This window comes from Lactuca saligna, chromosome 8 (assembly GCF_052625555.1).
Source record: "Lactuca saligna cultivar CGN05327 chromosome 8, ASM5262555v1, whole genome shotgun sequence".
In the NCBI taxonomy this organism is placed as follows: Eukaryota; Viridiplantae; Streptophyta; class Magnoliopsida; order Asterales; family Asteraceae; genus Lactuca; species Lactuca saligna.
This window is the reverse complement of record NC_136424.1, coordinates 216,055,612-216,073,740: the sequence shown is the minus strand read 5'-3', so window position 1 is coordinate 216,073,740 and position 18,129 is coordinate 216,055,612. Positions and strand designations below refer to the sequence as shown.

The 18,129-nt window shown below is 26.8% G+C and overlaps 2 long non-coding RNA genes across 2 annotated transcripts; both read right to left on the bottom strand.

Annotated features, from left to right (window-relative positions):
• Positions 1 to 14,436: 14,436 nt before the first annotated feature.
• Positions 14,437 to 15,112, bottom strand: LOC145008410 (uncharacterized). The gene is made up of 3 exons (XR_013663415.1): positions 14,959 to 15,112; positions 14,654 to 14,883; positions 14,437 to 14,458 (listed from the first exon to the last, which is right to left on the bottom strand). It is a non-coding gene; the product is annotated as an uncharacterized LOC145008410 (long non-coding RNA).
• A 699-nt stretch (positions 15,113 to 15,811) lies between these two features.
• LOC145008019 (uncharacterized) lies at positions 15,812 to 17,420 on the bottom strand. Its single transcript, XR_013663233.1, has 3 exons — positions 17,364 to 17,420; positions 16,254 to 16,329; positions 15,812 to 16,160 (listed from the first exon to the last, which is right to left on the bottom strand). It is a non-coding gene; the product is annotated as an uncharacterized LOC145008019 (long non-coding RNA).
• Between the last annotated feature and the right edge of the window lie 709 nt (positions 17,421 to 18,129).

Sequence of the window (18,129 nt, the reverse complement as noted above, 5' to 3'; positions counted from 1 at the left end):
ACACTCTTAGCAGAGAGAGTTAGAAAACAATTACAAGGAAATCACCCTTAAATTTCTTATGAAAATTATTCATACGAAAAACTTATAGGAATATGTATTCAAGAAGGCTTAGTTTTATGCAATGAAATAAAACTGAATCAACAAATTAAAAAAACAACGCCTCACTGAAAGACAACAGTCAGGTCATTTCTGTGAACAATTTGGTATTGAAACTTTAAAAAATAGAAAGAAATCTAAAAAGGAATATATCCCTAAAAATATAGTGAAAATCAAAGACGATATAGATCTAAAAGGAAATCTTTTAGAAAAGAAAAACATAATAAAAAGAAGAAAGATAATCGACCGACTTGTTATAAATGTGGTAGAATTGGTCATTTTGCCAATAAATGTAAAATAAAGAATAAGATTAATAATGTAAATCTAGACATTAATATGAAATAAAAATTAAAAGAAATTGTTTTAAACAATTTGGAAGAATCCTCATCTGATGGTGAAATAAATAATATAAATTCGGATGAAGAAATTTATACATCTTCAAGTAGTTCTAATGAAGAAGAAAATAATTGTTATTGTATAGATAAAAATAATTATTCAAGTGATGATGAAGTATATAATATTCAATCACAGTTTCAGGATAATTTACAAATAAACTTTTAGATAAAGATATTTTATCTATTTTATAAAATATAAATGATTCCGAAATAAGATGACAAATCGTTGATCAAATAATGAATAATCAAAGAAACACTCAAGTTAATGAACCAATTTATTCTATGAAAGAAATAGATCAAAGATTAAAAGTGAAAAATAATATTTAATTAAATACTAAAATCATAGATTACACGCAAGAAATTATAATTTAAAAAAAGAGATTAATTTTCTAAAAAATAACCATAATAAGCTAGAAAATAGAATTATTACTCTTAAAAAAGAATCCAATAATGTTAAGACATCAGCTTCAATTAACGAATCTAGTGAATTTTTAAGTGGTATGGAATTAGTCACATCCCAAAAATGGTAAGTCAAAATAAAATTAATAATTGTAGAATATTATAGAAAAGAATTTATTGCTCTTGTTGACAGTGTAGCAGACATAAATTGTATACAAGAAGGTTTAATTCCTATCAAATATTTTGAAAAATCCACCCATGTGTTTCGCACCGTCAGTGAGGAAAAATTAGGTAATTGGCTAATGCGATGATGGGTAATAATAGAGTTTGTATTCCGCTAAGCTTCACAAAAAATATTTCAATTCGGAGTTAATCTTAGACAATTTACAAAATTATGAAGTGTTTTTTGAGTTTATTACAAAACCTTTTACTCGTTGGATAGATCTTGTAGATTTAAAAAGAAATCAAATAAACTTTCTAAAAGAAAAAATTTTAATAATAAACATAGACGAACAATTACAATATCCAAAATTACAAGAAAATTTTAATAATCTAAGAAATAAATTTATTATAATTACTGATTGTCAATCAACAAAATTGATGTTTAACAATGATTTTAAACATGATGTGTCTAAGCAAATGTTTGCTAGATGGAAAGCTCATTTAGCACCGTTTGATTTTACAATAATATATCGAAAATGTGAAGATAATATTCTTCTCGATTTTCTAACTAGGGAATTTTTAGATGAGCAATGTACATATTAAACAATTATCTAATGATATTTTTATTACAAGAAACTCAATTTAAGAAACTAAAGTTGAATTAACCAACTTATTGGATAATATGCCAACAACAAACACAAATATCCTTGATCGTATTCGCCATACTAGATGAATTCATTTATTAAGATTCAAACTAATAGGCCTAAGAGTTTATCTTAGGTTTCTATAGAACAAACATATACTACTTTTTAATTAAAATTTGAAGGATAATCTCTAATCGGGGAAGAGGTGCTACCTTAATATAGGTGCAAAGGAAGAGGATCATATCCTCTGATACAACATGGGAAAAATTTTGCTAATAGTAGAAAACATTGCCTCCCAACCATCATCATCTAATATTCCTAAACATGGAGATCCGTTATACTTTGCTTTTCAACAGTTCTTGAAACAACAAATGGATAATAATCCTTCTTTCTCAAAAATAGTTTCGGAGGAAGATAATGATGATTCCTTGAAATATATTTTAACTCCTCATAAAGATTTAATATTTCTTTTAGAAGAAAAAGAGATCATGTTATATTTTGAGGACAATGATGATCCATGGAATTTATTCTGCAGATATCTGGATACTGCATCATATGCAGCATGTTCTTAGAAGTCATGAAATTATTATGAGAATATACTAATTTCTACATTTACATGTGAGATTTCACATTTCTCATCTTCAGGAGACAAAAGAGTTTATAACTTCAGCAAAGTAATATTCAAAAGGATTATATCTACAGAAAAATATGGTTTAAGTACCCTCAGGGAAATAGAATTTCTCCATCCTGAACAAAAGATCTTAATAAAATTTAATTTCTAGGATTATATCAACAAATTTTATAAAGCTTTTCTTTATGAAAATCCAAAACAGTATCATTCTTGGTTTTTCAAAATGTGTGACCACGTTTATAAACAAAAGTTGCAAAATTGGTTTACACAATGGTGGTCATCATATGGTCCAAGTGTTCAAATTCTCCTTGAACCGTTCAAATATTTATATGTTGAATGGCTTGTTGTAGCTCCAAAATACAAGGAGGCTCTTGAGAACTCCAATGGAGGAAGGGACGTAATACCTACCCTACATTTTTTCATAGAATTTTCAATTCCTTGGATTTGGAAATGGATCCCAGAAGTTGATTATAGTCCTAATAAGTTCGCATCTTTATAAAGATCGTATCTTACAAAGTTTTGGGCAAAAGTGTTGCAAAAATATCCAACCTGAAATGAGATAAACTATAAAAAACGATTGATAATAGCAATCAAGCAATTCTGAAAAAGAATTTTTATCCCATAAGGAACAATCCAACAATTTTAATCCTTATGAAAAAGTTTTAAACCATAGAAAAGCTCAAGGAAATTCCTCCCCATCAAAAGATGAAATTATCAAGACTTATTTTCGACAAATGAAAGAAGAACTGATTCAAAACCTCAATAAACAATCATCAGACAACTCCTTATTATCTATAGGCAATGATGATAATTGTCTATCCGGAGAATCTCAGTCAATTGATGATATGATATTGGAAAAGCTACAAAAGAAAAAGACAAAAGCATAAGGATTCTATGGTGAAAACTTCTACACCTGTCAATATTCTCTATTTGCTTTAATAAAGCTACAATAACGAAGGCAATTGAAAACATTAGAATAGCCAGCTGTCATAATACACTCGTCAGTGTGCTTAATTATTCTCTTGTAATATTTTATAGTTTTTAAACTTAATTTGAAGTCCGGGCATATATAGGCTGTTATGTGATCAACCTACTCTTTTGTACCGATTCAATGAGAAACAACCCAAATTATATTTTATCAAGATCTGTTGTAATATTTTGTAGTTTTTAAACTTGGTTTGAAACGTTGATATAAACCGAGTCAATGACAAACAACCCTAAAAATGTCAGACCTTGGCTAAAAGACGGCCAACACCATGACTAATGGTTAAACATTTCAATTTATATTTTAATGTTATCATCCTAGACTTTTGTATTTCAAATCACTTAAAAGTAATGCCATAATTTCATGAGATTATTTAACACTTAAAAGGATTTAGCCTACCATTAGGCTAATACAGACAATAATAATGTATAAGTAATGAAAATTTACAAGAGTGAAGGGAAAGCCAATCAATGAAAGAAGGTTACACCAGAAATACTTTAAAACTTATTTTATAACTTCATAATATTTTTCAAGAGGAAAGAGCAGGTATGAAGAAATCTTTTAGCGTGCTTAATAAATAAACATAACAGCCTATATATAGGCTCGAACTTCAAACCAAGTTTAAAAACTATAAAATATTACAAAAGAATAGTTGAGCACACTGACAAGTGTATTATGATAATTAGTTATTCTTATGTTTTCAATTGTCTTCATTATTGTAGCTTTATCAAAGCAAATAGAGAATATTAAAAGGTGTATAAGTTTTCACCATAAAGTCCTTATGCTTTTGTCTTTTTCTTTTGTAGCTTTTCCAATATCATATCTTCAATAGTGGCAAAAGCATATTCCATAGTGAAATCATCCATAATGTCTTTGTTATCATCAATTGGCTGAGATTCTCATGCTAGACAATTATCATCATTGCCTATAGATAACAAGGAGTTGTCTGAAGATTGTTTATTGAGGTTTGGAAGCAGGTCTTCTTTCATTTGATGAAAATAAGTCTTGATAATTTCATCTTTTGATAGGGTGGAATTTTCTTGAGCTTTTATGGTGTTTAAAACTTTTTCATAAGGATTAAAATTGTTGGATTGTTCTTTATGGGATAAAAATTCTATTTTAGATTTATACTTCAAAATTGCTTGATTGATATTATCAATCGTTTGTTTAGAGTTATCTCATTTGAGGTTGGATCTTTTTGTAACATTTTTGCCAAAACTTTGTAAGATATGATTTTTGTAAAGATGGGAGCTTATTAGGACTATAATAAACCTCTGGGATCTATTTCCAAATCCAAGGAATTAAAAAATCTATGAAAAAATGTAGGATAGGTATTACTTCCTTTCCTCCATTGGAGTTCTATAGATCCTCCTTGTATTTTCGAGCTACATGAAGCCGTTCAACATATAAAGATTTGAACGGTTCATGGAGAATTAGAATACTTGGACCATATGATGACCACCATTGTGTAAACCAATTTGGCAATTTTTTTTATAAACTTGGTCAAAATTTTTGAAAAACCAAGAATGTTTCTTTTTTAGACTTTCATAAACAAAAGCTTTATAAAAGCTGTCAATATAATCCCTGAATATATATTTTATTAAGATCTTTTGTTCAGGGCGGAGAAATCCACTTTCCCGGAGGGTTATTAAAAGCAATTCTTCTGTAGATATAAGCTTTTTGAATATTAATTTGCTGAAGTTATAAACTTTCTTGTCTCCTGAAGAGGAGAAATGTGAAATCTCACATGTACCTATAGAAATTAGTATATTCTCATAATAATTTCGTGACTTGTAAGAACATGTTGCATATGACGCAGTATTCAGATATCTGTAGAATAAATCCCATGGATCATCGTTGTCCTCAAAATATAACATGATATCTTTTTCTTCTAAAAGAATTATCAAATCTTTATAAGGAGTTAAAATATATTTGTTAGTTGAAGCTGATGTTTTAACATTATTGGATTCTTTTTCAAGAGTAATAATTCTATTTTCTAGCTTATTATGGTTATTTTTTAGAAAAGTAATTTCTTTTTTCAAATTATAATTTCTTGCGAGTAATCTATGATTTTAGTATTTAATTAAATATTATTTTTTCACTTTTAATCTTTGATCTATTTCTTTCATAGAATAAATCGGTTGATTAACTTGAGTGTTTCTTTGATTATTCATTATTTGATCAACGATTTTTTATCTTAATTCGGAATCATTTATATTTTATAAAATAGATAAAATATCTTTATCTAAAATTTTATTTGTAAATTATCCTCAAATTGTGATTGAATATTATATTCTTCATCTTCACTTGCACAATTACTTGTATCTATACAATAACAATTATTTTCTTCTTCATTAGAACTACTTGAAGATGTATAAATTTCTTCATCCGAATTTTTATTATTTATTTCAACATTAGATGAGGATTCTTCCAAATTGTTTAAAAGAATTTATTTTAATTTTTCTTTCATATTAGCGTCTAGATTTAGATTTTTAATCTTATTCTTTATTTTACATTTATTGGCAAAATGACCAATTCTACCACATTTATAACAAGTCGGTGGATTATCTTTCTTCTATTTATTTTGTTTTTCTTTTCTAAAAGATTTTCTTTTAGATCTATATTGTCTTTGATTTTCACTATATTTTTTAGGGATATATTCCTTTTTAGATTTCTTTCTATTTTTTAAAGTTTCAATAACAAATTGTTCACAGAAATGACCTATTGAGCGTTGTTTTTTAATCTGTTGATTAAATTTTATTTCATTGCATAAAACTAAGCCTTCTTGAGTACATATTCCTATAAGTTTTCCGTATGAATAATTTTCATAAGGAATTTAAGGGTGATTTCCTTGTAATTGTTTCCTAAGTCTTTATGCTAAGAGTGTTGGAAAACAATCAATAAATTTTTGTTTCCAATAATTAGAATTGCAATCTTCTAATTCTAATACTGTAATCATGAAAGTATCTTTATACCATCTAAATGTGGTTAAAGTTTTACATTTCATACGATTTAGTAATGTTCTAGTATTACCATAATTATTTGATCATTTACCAGAAAAATGTTCAATTATACTTAAAAGGACTATATAAACTACATCTTGAACTATTATTTGTGCAGAAGTTGAAGTACCATCTTCATTTTTAATTTGGTTGGTATCTATTTTAGTGGCATTATAAATTTGAAGTTTATCTGACTCATGTAGATAGTCATCCCACCAGACTTTTAAATTACCTGTAAAGCATGCTATTATCATTTGAGCGACTGTTAAGTCAGTATTTCCTAATTGTTTTGCACTAGTAGCATACAAAGTCATTCTTTGGGTTAACAAATATATTTGTCTTTCTGTAAAACCATCTAGATTCCATTCATAGACATTTTTACCATTGTAACTATTATCTTGAATTAACTCTTGTTCTTCAAATAAAACATATTGAGTAGGTTTATTGTAATAATATTTAGATTGGATGGGTTTTCTAGAAAATTTACCATCATAACTTTCATATTTTATTTTATTAATATGTTTATCATGTTCAGATTCAGACCCAATATTATTATCTGATTCTTCAGTTTTATTCAAAGTATTTACACTTAAGTTTTCAGGGTTTTTTAATTTTTCTAAAATTTGATCTACTTTTCTTTCATTTTACAATTTAAAATCTTTTATTTCTGGAAGAGGTTTGAAAGTTGCCATTATTTTTTCTTAATTGGTTGTGTTTTCTTAAATTGAGTTTGTTCAATAATTTTGTGTGTGTGTGTATATATATATATATATATATATATATATATATATATATATATATATATTTCACCTTTTCATCTATAGAAATAATTTTTTCTCCAAGAATTATAAAATATAAATTTGTAAAATTATTATATTGTATTAGTTGGTTAATATGTTCAATGGTTATTTGTAAAGTACTACTTTCAACTAGTTTTTTATAAGCAAAAAATTTTAAACATATATTTTCTCTAGAAATCTGAAAACTTTGCTGGGGTGGAAAAATTGATTTTGTATATTTCCATTTGCAAGTGTATATTCTCTTTCTAATATATTTAAATAATTAACTATATACTTATTAAAAAAACCATGGAATAAAATATATAATTTTGTTAATTTTTGATAAATAAGAATAAAATTCATCGTATAATTGTTAATTCTTCTTTTGAAAATTCTTCAAATAACCATGTTTTAAAAGGCTTCCATTTTTTTGTACTAAATTGATTAAATTTTTTTATGCCGGTGACCTCGGATTAAAATTTGTTATTTTCTTTTTTATCCATTAAATTGGAAAATTCATTTATGATGAAGTAGGATCCTCTTCATAGACACCTTGGAGTATATTTTCTTTTAAATTTAATTGATTTATTTTCTTGTCTAATTGAGATGTAGAACACCTAGAAGGGGTTTCTACTTTATATTCTAAAGGTGATATATGAGAATATAGTGATCTAGTTGATCTATTTACAGTGATCTAGTTGATCTACTTCTTCTAAATAGAGGTATTTCTCTACCATCATTATCGAATTCTATTTGAATTCTTCATTCCGATGTTTGTATAATTTCTGTAATTTAATTATTTATTTTTGGTTGAGAGGAACTGCTCCTTCTAAAACTTAATTTTTTGGAAAATCTATTTCATCCCACTTAATAGTTTTTCTAGTGGTTATTTTAGACATGTCAAAATTACTTTCTATTAAAATAGTTTCATTATTAGGTTTATTAGTTTTTTTTACACCTTGGATTCATTGTTTTTAAAGGCATGTAGTATATTCTATAGCATATACATATTATTTTAGATCCTGGGATATAATTACATCCATTTGATTAACAATTAATGTTAAGGTATCGAGTATATTAACATCAGATAGTGATATATGTAAATTAGGATACACATTAAAATATACTAGATCATTGGTTAAACTGGATTGTATTATGCCCATTAAAGATTGTTTCCAATTCATATTACAACCATCACGTAGTAGAACTACAAAACTTTCTGGTAAACCTTGTAAAGTTAAAGGTTTAAAAGCATATTTCACTAAACCTATATGTAAATAATGATGAGTATATTGATATCTATGAATATCCTCATATGTTAATAATTTAACAATCATGTCATCTTGATTCATTTTTAAATTCTTTTCAGTTGTTGTAACTGATTGTATAAAACCTAATTCTTCAAAAGTATCTAGTTCGTATCAAACTTTTGGTTGTATTCTAGGAATTGTCTATTTATTTAATAAATATAATTTTTTTGGGATTTCATATTCTTCATTTATTTGATTTTTAACATTATTCCCATTATTCCTTTTGAACATGTGAAAATTCATTTGAGAAATAAGTGTTAAATAACTCTTGAAACAGTGGCTCTAGTACAATAAAATCCAGAGAATGCCCAGGGGTAACATATAGTGACGTCAAAATATAGTTATAGGATTATTTACCATAACAGATAATTTAATTTGAAACGTTGATATATACCGAGTCAATGATAAACAGCCCTAAAAATGCCAAACCTTGGCTAAAAGACAGGCAACACCACAACTAATGGTTAAACATTTCAATTTAAATTTCATGTTATTGACCTAGACTTTTGTATTTCAAATCAATATATTGGTACCTAAGGTTTCTTACAAAATTAGTAAAGCCATAATTTCATGAAATTATTTAACACTTAAAAGGATTTAGCCTACGATTAGGCCAATACAGACAATAATAGAGTATAAGTAACGAAAAATTACAAGAGTAAAGAGAAACACAATCAAGGAAAGAAGGATGCACCAGAAATACTTTAAAACTTACTTTATAACTTCACAATATTTTACAAGAGGAAAGAGAAGGTAGGAAGAATTCTTCTATCATGCTTATAAACTTGGTCAAAATTTTTGAAAAACCAAGAATGTTTATTTTTTAGATTTTCATAAAGAAAAGCTTTATAAAAGTAGTCGATATAATCCCTAAATATATATTTTATTAAGATCTTTTGTTCCGGGTGGCGAAATTCCCTTTCCCTGAGGGTGCTTAAACGCATTCTTCTGCATATATAAGGTTTTTGAATATTAATTTGCTGAAGTTAAAAACTTTCTTGTCTCTTGAAGAGGAGAAATGTGAAATCTCACATGTACCTGTAGAAATTAGTATATTCTCATAATAATTTTGCGACTTGTAAGAACATGTTGCATATGACGCAGTATCCAGATATCTGGAGAATGCATTCCATGGATTATCAATTTACTTAAAATATAACATGCTATCCTTTTCTTCTAAAAGAATTATTAAACCTTTATGAGGAGTTAAAATATATTATGAGGAATCATCATTATCTTCCTCCGAAACTATTTTTGAGAAAGAAGGATTATTATCCTTTTGTTGTTTCAAGAACTGTTGAAAAGCAAAGTATAATGGATCTCCAAGTTTAGGAATATTAGATGATGATGGTTGGGAGGCAATGTTTTCTGCTATTAGCAAATTTTTCCCATGTTGTATGAGGATATGATCCCATGGAACAGGTTTCTTTTTCAGTCTATCATATATGATAGCTTATCTTTTACTAAATCTCTATAAAAAGAAGATATATAATTTAAACTTCCTAAACATTATTGTAATTGAGTTTTATCAATAATTTTGTCTGGAAATTTAGAAGCAAATACTATACTTCTATTTATAGGAATTATTTTCCCTTTTTCTTTATTATGGCCAAGAAATTTGATGTTAGATTGAAGTAAAACCATTTTAGGTTGGGATATGACGAAACCATTTTTTTCTATAATTTGTTCAAAGTGATTTAAATGTCTAAAATGATCTTCAATGTTTTTAGAAAAAACCAAGATATCATCGATGTAAACTATCATCCAATTGCTACGAGGATAAAAAATATTATTCATAATATTCTAAAATTCAAAAGGTACATTTATTAAACCAAACGACATAATATTTCATTCATATTGACCAAAAGGAACATTAAAAGTAGTCTTATATCGGTCCTAATCATCAACTTGAAATTGCCAATATCCTAATTTTAAATTGAATTTTGAAAATATTATTGCAGTATTTAATCTATCTATTAAATATTTTTTATTTGGAATCGGATATCTAATCCGCTTTAAAACTTTATTTAAAGGTTTATAGATAATTACTAATATGGGAATTCCTCTTTCTTGTTCTTACAAAGGTCTAAATAGTGATCATTCATTTGACAATGACCAGCCTTGGTAGGAATATTTCTTTCATTAAAATTGTCTTCATATTGAATAGAAATTATATGTTTCTTTCTTTCCCAAAAAGCATTAGGATGACCAGAACATATTTTTAAAATAAACTTATTTATGAGATTATTAATTTTTTCTTGTAATTTTGGATTTTGTAATTGTTCGTCTATGTTTATTATTAAAATTTCTTCTTTTAAAAAGTTTATTTGATTTGTTTTTAAATCTATAAAATCCATCTAACGAGTAAAAGGTTTTGTAATAAACTCAAAAAACACCTCATAATTTTGAAAATTGTCTAAGATTCATTTTTCATAAACTCCGAAAGGCAATATTTTATGTAAAAATGGAGTGCTCAAAATAATTTCATTTTGAGATATATTCTTAATGACTGTGAAGCTTAGCGGAATACAAACTCTATTATTACAAATCTTCACATTAGACAATTTATAATTGATATCTAATTTTTCTTCACTGACGGTGTGAATCACATGGGTGGATTTTTCAAAATATTTGATCGAAATTAAACCTTCTTGTATATAAGTTATGTTTGATTCACTGTCAACAAGTGTAATAATTTTTTTTATAATATTCTCTAATTATTAATTTTATTATGTCGTACCAATTTTGGGATGTAACTAATTCCATAGTACTTAAAAATTCATTAGATTCATTAGTTGTAACTGATATCTTAACATTATTGGATTCTTTTTCAAAAGTAATAATTTTATTTTCTAACTTATTATGATTATTTTTTAGATAAGTAATCGTTTTTTTTAAATTATTAATTTCTTGCATGTAATCCATGATTGTAGTGTTTAATGAAATATTATTTTTCATTTTTAATCTTTGATATATTTCTTTCATAGAATAAATTGGTTCGTTAACTTGAGTATTTCTTTGAGTATTCATTATTTGATCAACGATTTGTGATCTTAATTCACAATCATTTATATTTTTTGAAATAGATAAAATATCTTTATCTAAAGATCAAACTTTTATTTGTAAATTATCTTGAAATTGTGATTGAATATTATATACTTCATCATCACATGAGCAATTGTTTTTATCTATACAAAAACAATTATTTTCTTCTTCATTAGAACTACTTGACAGATTTATAACTTTCTTCAATCGAATTTATATTATTTATTTCACCATCAGATGAGGATTCGTCGAAATTGTTTAAAAGAATTTCTTTTAATTTTTCTTTCATATTATCGTCTAGATTTAGATTATTAATATTTTTCTTTATTTTGTATTTATTGGCAAAATGACCAATTCTACAACATTTATAACAAGCTGGTGGATTATCTTTCTTCTTTTTATTATGTTTTTCTTTTCTAAAATTTTTTATTTTAGATCTATGTTGTCTTTGATTTTCACCATATTTTTTTAGGAATATATTCCTTTTTAGATTTTTTATATTTTTTAAAGTGTCAATATCAAATTGTTCACAGAAATGATCGAATTGTTGTCTTTCACTGAGGCGTTGTTTTTTAATCTGTTGATTCAGTTTTATTTCATTGCATAAAGTTAAGCCTTCTTGAGTATATATTCCTATAAGTTTTCGGTATGAAAAATTTTCATAAGAAATTTAAGGGTGATTTCCTTGTAATTGTTTCCTAACTCTCTCCGCTAAGAGTGTTGAAAGGCTAACAATAAATTTTTGTTTCCAATAATTAGAATTACAAGCACCTAATTCTACTACTCTAATCATGAAAGTATCTTTATACCATCTAAATGAGGTTAAAGTTTTACATTTCATACCATTTAGTAATGTTCTAGTATTACCAGAATTATTTGACCATTTACCAGAAAAATATACAATTATACTTAAACGGAATGTATAAACTACATCTTGAACTATTGTTTGTGCAGAAGTTGAAGTACCATCTTCATTTTTAATTTGGTTGGTAACTATTTTAGTGGCATTATAAATTTGAATTTTGTCTGACTCATGTAGATAGTTATCCCAACAGACTTTTAATTGACCAGCAAAGAATGCTATTATCATTTGAGCGGCTATTAAGTCAGTATTTTGCTAATTATTTTACATTGGCAGCATACAAAGTCATTCTTTGGGGTTAATTAATATATTTGTCTTTCTGTAAAACCATCTAGATTCCATTCGTAGACATTTTTACCATCGTAACTATTATCTTGAATTAACTCCTGTTCTTCAAATAAAACATCTTGACTAAGTCTATTGTAATAATATTTAGATTGGACGAGTTTTCTAGAAAATTCACCACCATAACTTTCATATTTTATTTTATTAATACGTTTATCATGTTTAGACCCAATATTATTATCAGATACTTCAGTTTTATTCTAAGTATTTACACTTAAGTTTTTAGGTTTTTTTAATTTTTCTAAAATTTGATCTACTGTTGTTTCATTTTATAATTTAAAATCTTTTATTTTTGGAGGAGGTTTGAAAGTTGCCATTATTTTTTCTTAATTGGTTGTGTTTTCTCAATTTGAGATTGTTCAATATATATATATATATATATATATATATATATATATATATATATATATATATATATATATATATATATATATATATATATATACACACACACACACTAGCCGTCTATCCGCGCCAAGCGGCGGGTGCAAATAATTTCCCTTTAAAGGGAGAATTTCATATATGCCCCTCTTAAACTTTAAAATATCATATTTGTCTAGCTTAATTTCTCAATATCATATTTACCCTTCATAAACCTTCAAAATATCATATTTGTTCAACTCTTTTTTTATAGTGTTTTTAATATTTTATAATCATTTTTATACCTTAGAATTATTATAATTATTAAGAAATTTAACCGTATTATTCTTACGTCTATGATAATGCAATGTGAACTTCTAAATTATTGGAATATCGGCCTATTGACAGACAAAAAGATTCATCTGCAACCCTTTCTATGAAATGTATATTTTGATTGTTTAATTTTTGTTGTTGTTGATTATTATTATGTTGTAGATGGAGGATATTTTTGATATTGCTATTGATATTTTGATGTTTAAAAAGTGTATATACGATATTTTGATATTTAAGAAGGGCATATATGATATTATAATGTTTAAAAAGGACATATATTATATTTTGAAATTTTATGAAGGGTAAATATGATATTTAGAAATTAAGTTGGATAAATATAATATTTTAATGTTTAAGAAGGGTATATATGAAATTCTTCCTTTTTTAGAAATTAGTTTCTAGAGAAGATTAGTTTTTTCCATCCCATATCCAAGATATTATTGAATTTAGTAACAAACCAATATAAAAGTACAGGTCACAACCGTTTGTTTAACTTATAATTACTTTATTTTTTCTCTTCTGAATACATTTTTAATTACTATTAATCCATTTCAATACAAAACACAATTCATAAAAAATATAAACGAATAGTGCTATCGTTTTTTTATTCTCATGTCAAAAGCACAAACAACCAATTTTGTCAAAAGCACAAACAACCATTTATCAAAGAAATATGCATGAACAAATTAATCACCAAATGGGTAGGCAACTTGAACGACCCTAATATTGTACTGGATTTCATCATGATATGATTTAAAGAAATGCCTCTGCAAATCAAATATTTAGTTCACATGACAAAAAGCATATTAAAAAAACCTATATCTAAGCATCTTGTTTTATACTACGTGTTTTATCTACATAGCATTTAAGAAACAAAACTATTAGACATCATTAATATCAAAATATTGAAAAAACAAATCGTTTCTGTAAAAAGTACTTATTCCACCTTTTTTTTGGGAATTACTTATTTTGTAAGTGGGTGTCAAATTAAAAATCACAGATATGATATAGCTTTACATTCTTCCCCACCTTACTGTTGATGTACTTCATGACATCATTTGCAAGATTCATGCTAGACTCAATAAGGGTAGGCACCACCATTTTCTTTACCTACATGTGGCACAATAATCAAATAAGGTTACCTACACCCATACAAATAGCAGACTTCTAAGAAAGATTTCAGAAGTTTTCCAGACACATTTTAGTTTTTGGGAATTACCGCTTTTATTTCAATCTAAAAGTTATAATAAATCATTGAAAATTAAAAATATTGGTAGAAAGTTTAATTAATTATCTTGGGTTTACCAACTGTGAGCCAAATACACAAGCACTATGACCTTTGAACATGCTTAAGGAACGTCTGATGATCAAGTTGATCCAACATCTTTCTATATAAAAAAACAAAATACAAATCATAATATCTGGAAGTTCGAAGATAACAATGTAATATAATAGGATTTCTATCAGAGCATTTCCTTCATCTTCTTCTTGTTATATGTCTTACTGTTAACTTTATCTTTAGTGGAAGCTGGTTGCTAAAACATGAATATGAACATTAGAAAAAAGATTAAAAAAAAAAGTCAAGATTCAAATGGATGAAGAAGTCTAACCTGAAATGAACATTGAATAAGTTGGGTGATTTCAAAACCTGGAATACTCCAACTCATGCTACCATCTACCAAAAAAAACGGAAATTTGGATAATTTTTCTATATCTTTTGGTTAATTGAATTCCATTGATATATCTATTGATCTACCCATTTATAACAACATAATTTGATTTATTCAAAAGCTAAAGATTCAAAACTGAAGGCTTAAATAGAAAGAAACAAAAGTAAGATGCTATAATAAACAAATCAACAAAAATATATTGTTGTTTCTTACATTAAACAAGAGGGATAAATGCAAGAAATAAAAGCGTACTTTTATTTATATGTGTATTAAAGTATCCTAGTTTCATTTATTTTTAGTACAATTATAGCATTATACTTGCAATTTATTTCTTATTATAAAACCAAAGTATGATGTGGTAATCAATGAACATTAGTACCTTTCATGTGGGTTTATCCAAATGCTTAATTTCGACAAAAAAACCCTCTCCTTGATAATCCTTGATGACAAATATGTTTATAACCACAAAAGTTAAGATAACTTCTAATTAATCTGAAAAAAAAAATTGCATTAGTCGAAAATTAACTGAAAAAAGAGCAATAAAGTAATATATATATATATATATATATATATATATATATATATATATATATATATATATATATATATATATATATATATATATATATCCATTGCTTACATATTCCAAATTGGATCAAATGAACTCAATATTCTAAAAAGCTATGAACTTTTTAGCTTTTAAAATTTAATATCCCCTAAAGATTTGATAAGGATTCGTAATTTATCTACACATATTTTAGTTTACCATCTTGTAAGGACTAAAGTAGTGCATGCTAAGTTGATTTTATCTCTTCCAGTCAAGTTGTTTCTAAGAACTATACTTATTAACCTGAAAACAAATACAAGAGGTTGATATAATAACATATTTCATATCACAAGTTGAAATTAATCTCAATAAATAATATACAAAATTATTTTTAGTTTTCTAGTGTCTTCCCCTTTCAAGTAAACTCTCTATTTCCTGCACACATAATACACAAGTTTATAAGGACATTTTTGTCAAAAAAAGGTTGTAAGAGTAATAGCAGTTTCTTACTGTTGCAAGAAGAATCGTATGTCCACCGATCTAACAAATAACACATACAAGATAGAATACAAGCAGAAAAGAGCAACAACAATGCCTAAGATTTTAGAGAGAAAAGCAGCCGTGTAGCATAAAAATGAAACTCAATTTAAAGCAATATTTCATCTCTATTATGATAAATTTGTTTTACCTTGATAGGTTTTGGATGATCTTTGTTGTGAGAAACGACTTTTAACATCTCAGTCACAACAAAAAGTTTCAATCTCCTGTTCAAAGAAAAACATATGTCACAGAGGTCCAACAACAAATTGACATTAAGCCAATAAGTAAGAGCTTTAAAACCTCACAGATTAGAAAATGATAAAGTTGAAGTTGTATGTATTAAGAAATAAGTAAGATATCACTTTTGGATTATTTAATGTATAATCCTCATTGTCCATTAAAGAAACTATTTATTGGTTTCAGTTTTAGGGAAAACACATTTTTCAATTTCATTCACTCGAACAAATGAGAATTAATAAATTAATGCGCTTTAAGGTTTTTATAAAAAAAATTACAATTTACAATTACAAACAACCAAAGTCTTAACAGATTGCAAATTGAATTTGAACAATAAACATTTATAGACATTAAAATTCAAAACTCAATGAAAATTGTAGATGTTATAGATTCAAAAAATTTGTTTTCTAAATCATGATGTTTACATAAAAATCATAAAAATACAACACCAATTTCTTCTATTAATCCATAGAACTGTATAATCGAGAAATTAAACTCCAACAATTCCGTTGAACATTTAAACAATTGAACCATTCCAAAAATTTAACTCCAGAGTCTAAATAATCTACCAATTTAAAATATTTATAACAAACAACAATCACAAAGTTTAATTGATACTTTACCTAGTTAAAACATAATTTTAGGCATCAAGATAGAAGTGTGTGTGTGTGTGTGGAGAGAGAGAGAGAGAGAGAGAGAGAGAAATAGATACCTTCAACGCCATACATGTAACCAAACAAACCCAAGACAAAAATTAATAAAAAGTTTTTTTCTTTCAGGGCCTGTAATCACACACAGTTAGAGAAAGGTATAAGGTTTCCTCTGGATCGAGAGAGAGAGAGAGAGAGAGAGAGAGAGAGAGATGTAAAGTGGTAAATGGATAGCAATACATAATGTTAGTGAGGGGTGTGTGATAACTTTCACCACTGTGTTCTTGTTCCAAGACAAATCTGATGCAAAATTGGGAAATGAAACAAACCTCTATTAAATTAAGTGTATCTTTATCTTAATTGATACTTACCTGAGGCCTCATGTCCGCAATATCGTTTGAATGACCCAACCAAAATAAGATCGAGACTAACTAATCGAACGGATAAAGAGGATCAGGGTTTGAGATTGAGATTGAGAGAAATAATGTGTTGTGTCACACCCCCAAACCAAGATGGCGGAAACGTCCGGGGTGGAGGACTTCATGTACAGTATCATAACCACAAATTCAATAGTAATTTAAGCAAACACAACCAACATATATATAATTGAAAAAGTTACATCACTTGTATGAATTACATGTTTCAAAATCAATTACAATATGTTGACAAAATATGAAAAGTTTGACGCATTAACGTCCCGTCCTCAAAAGCACTTGATTACCTGTTTAGTGATTTCCTGAGAATACAAGTTGTTTGAAAAGTGTCAACACTAAGGTTGGTGAGCTCATAAGTTTTTGCTATAAAACTTAATAGAAGTCTTTCTCATGTAAATGTCGCGTTTGTTTCAGAAAAATCCGATATTTTCCTTAAAATCCGTATAATGTAGCCTTATGACCAAAGACCAAAATGTATAAGAAATCATTCTTACTTAGTAGAAATATCATGAGTTTGAATTGATATAAAAAGTGAATTTAAATCAACCTAAAACCTACTTAGGTTTTATGAAATCCCGTAAACTTTATGAATTGTTATCTCCCTATGTGAGTCGCTATAATCATACTATGACTATGTGAACCTGCCACGACGTTTCTCAGGCGTCACGAAAATGAAATGACATTTGTCACCCGTAGACCTGCA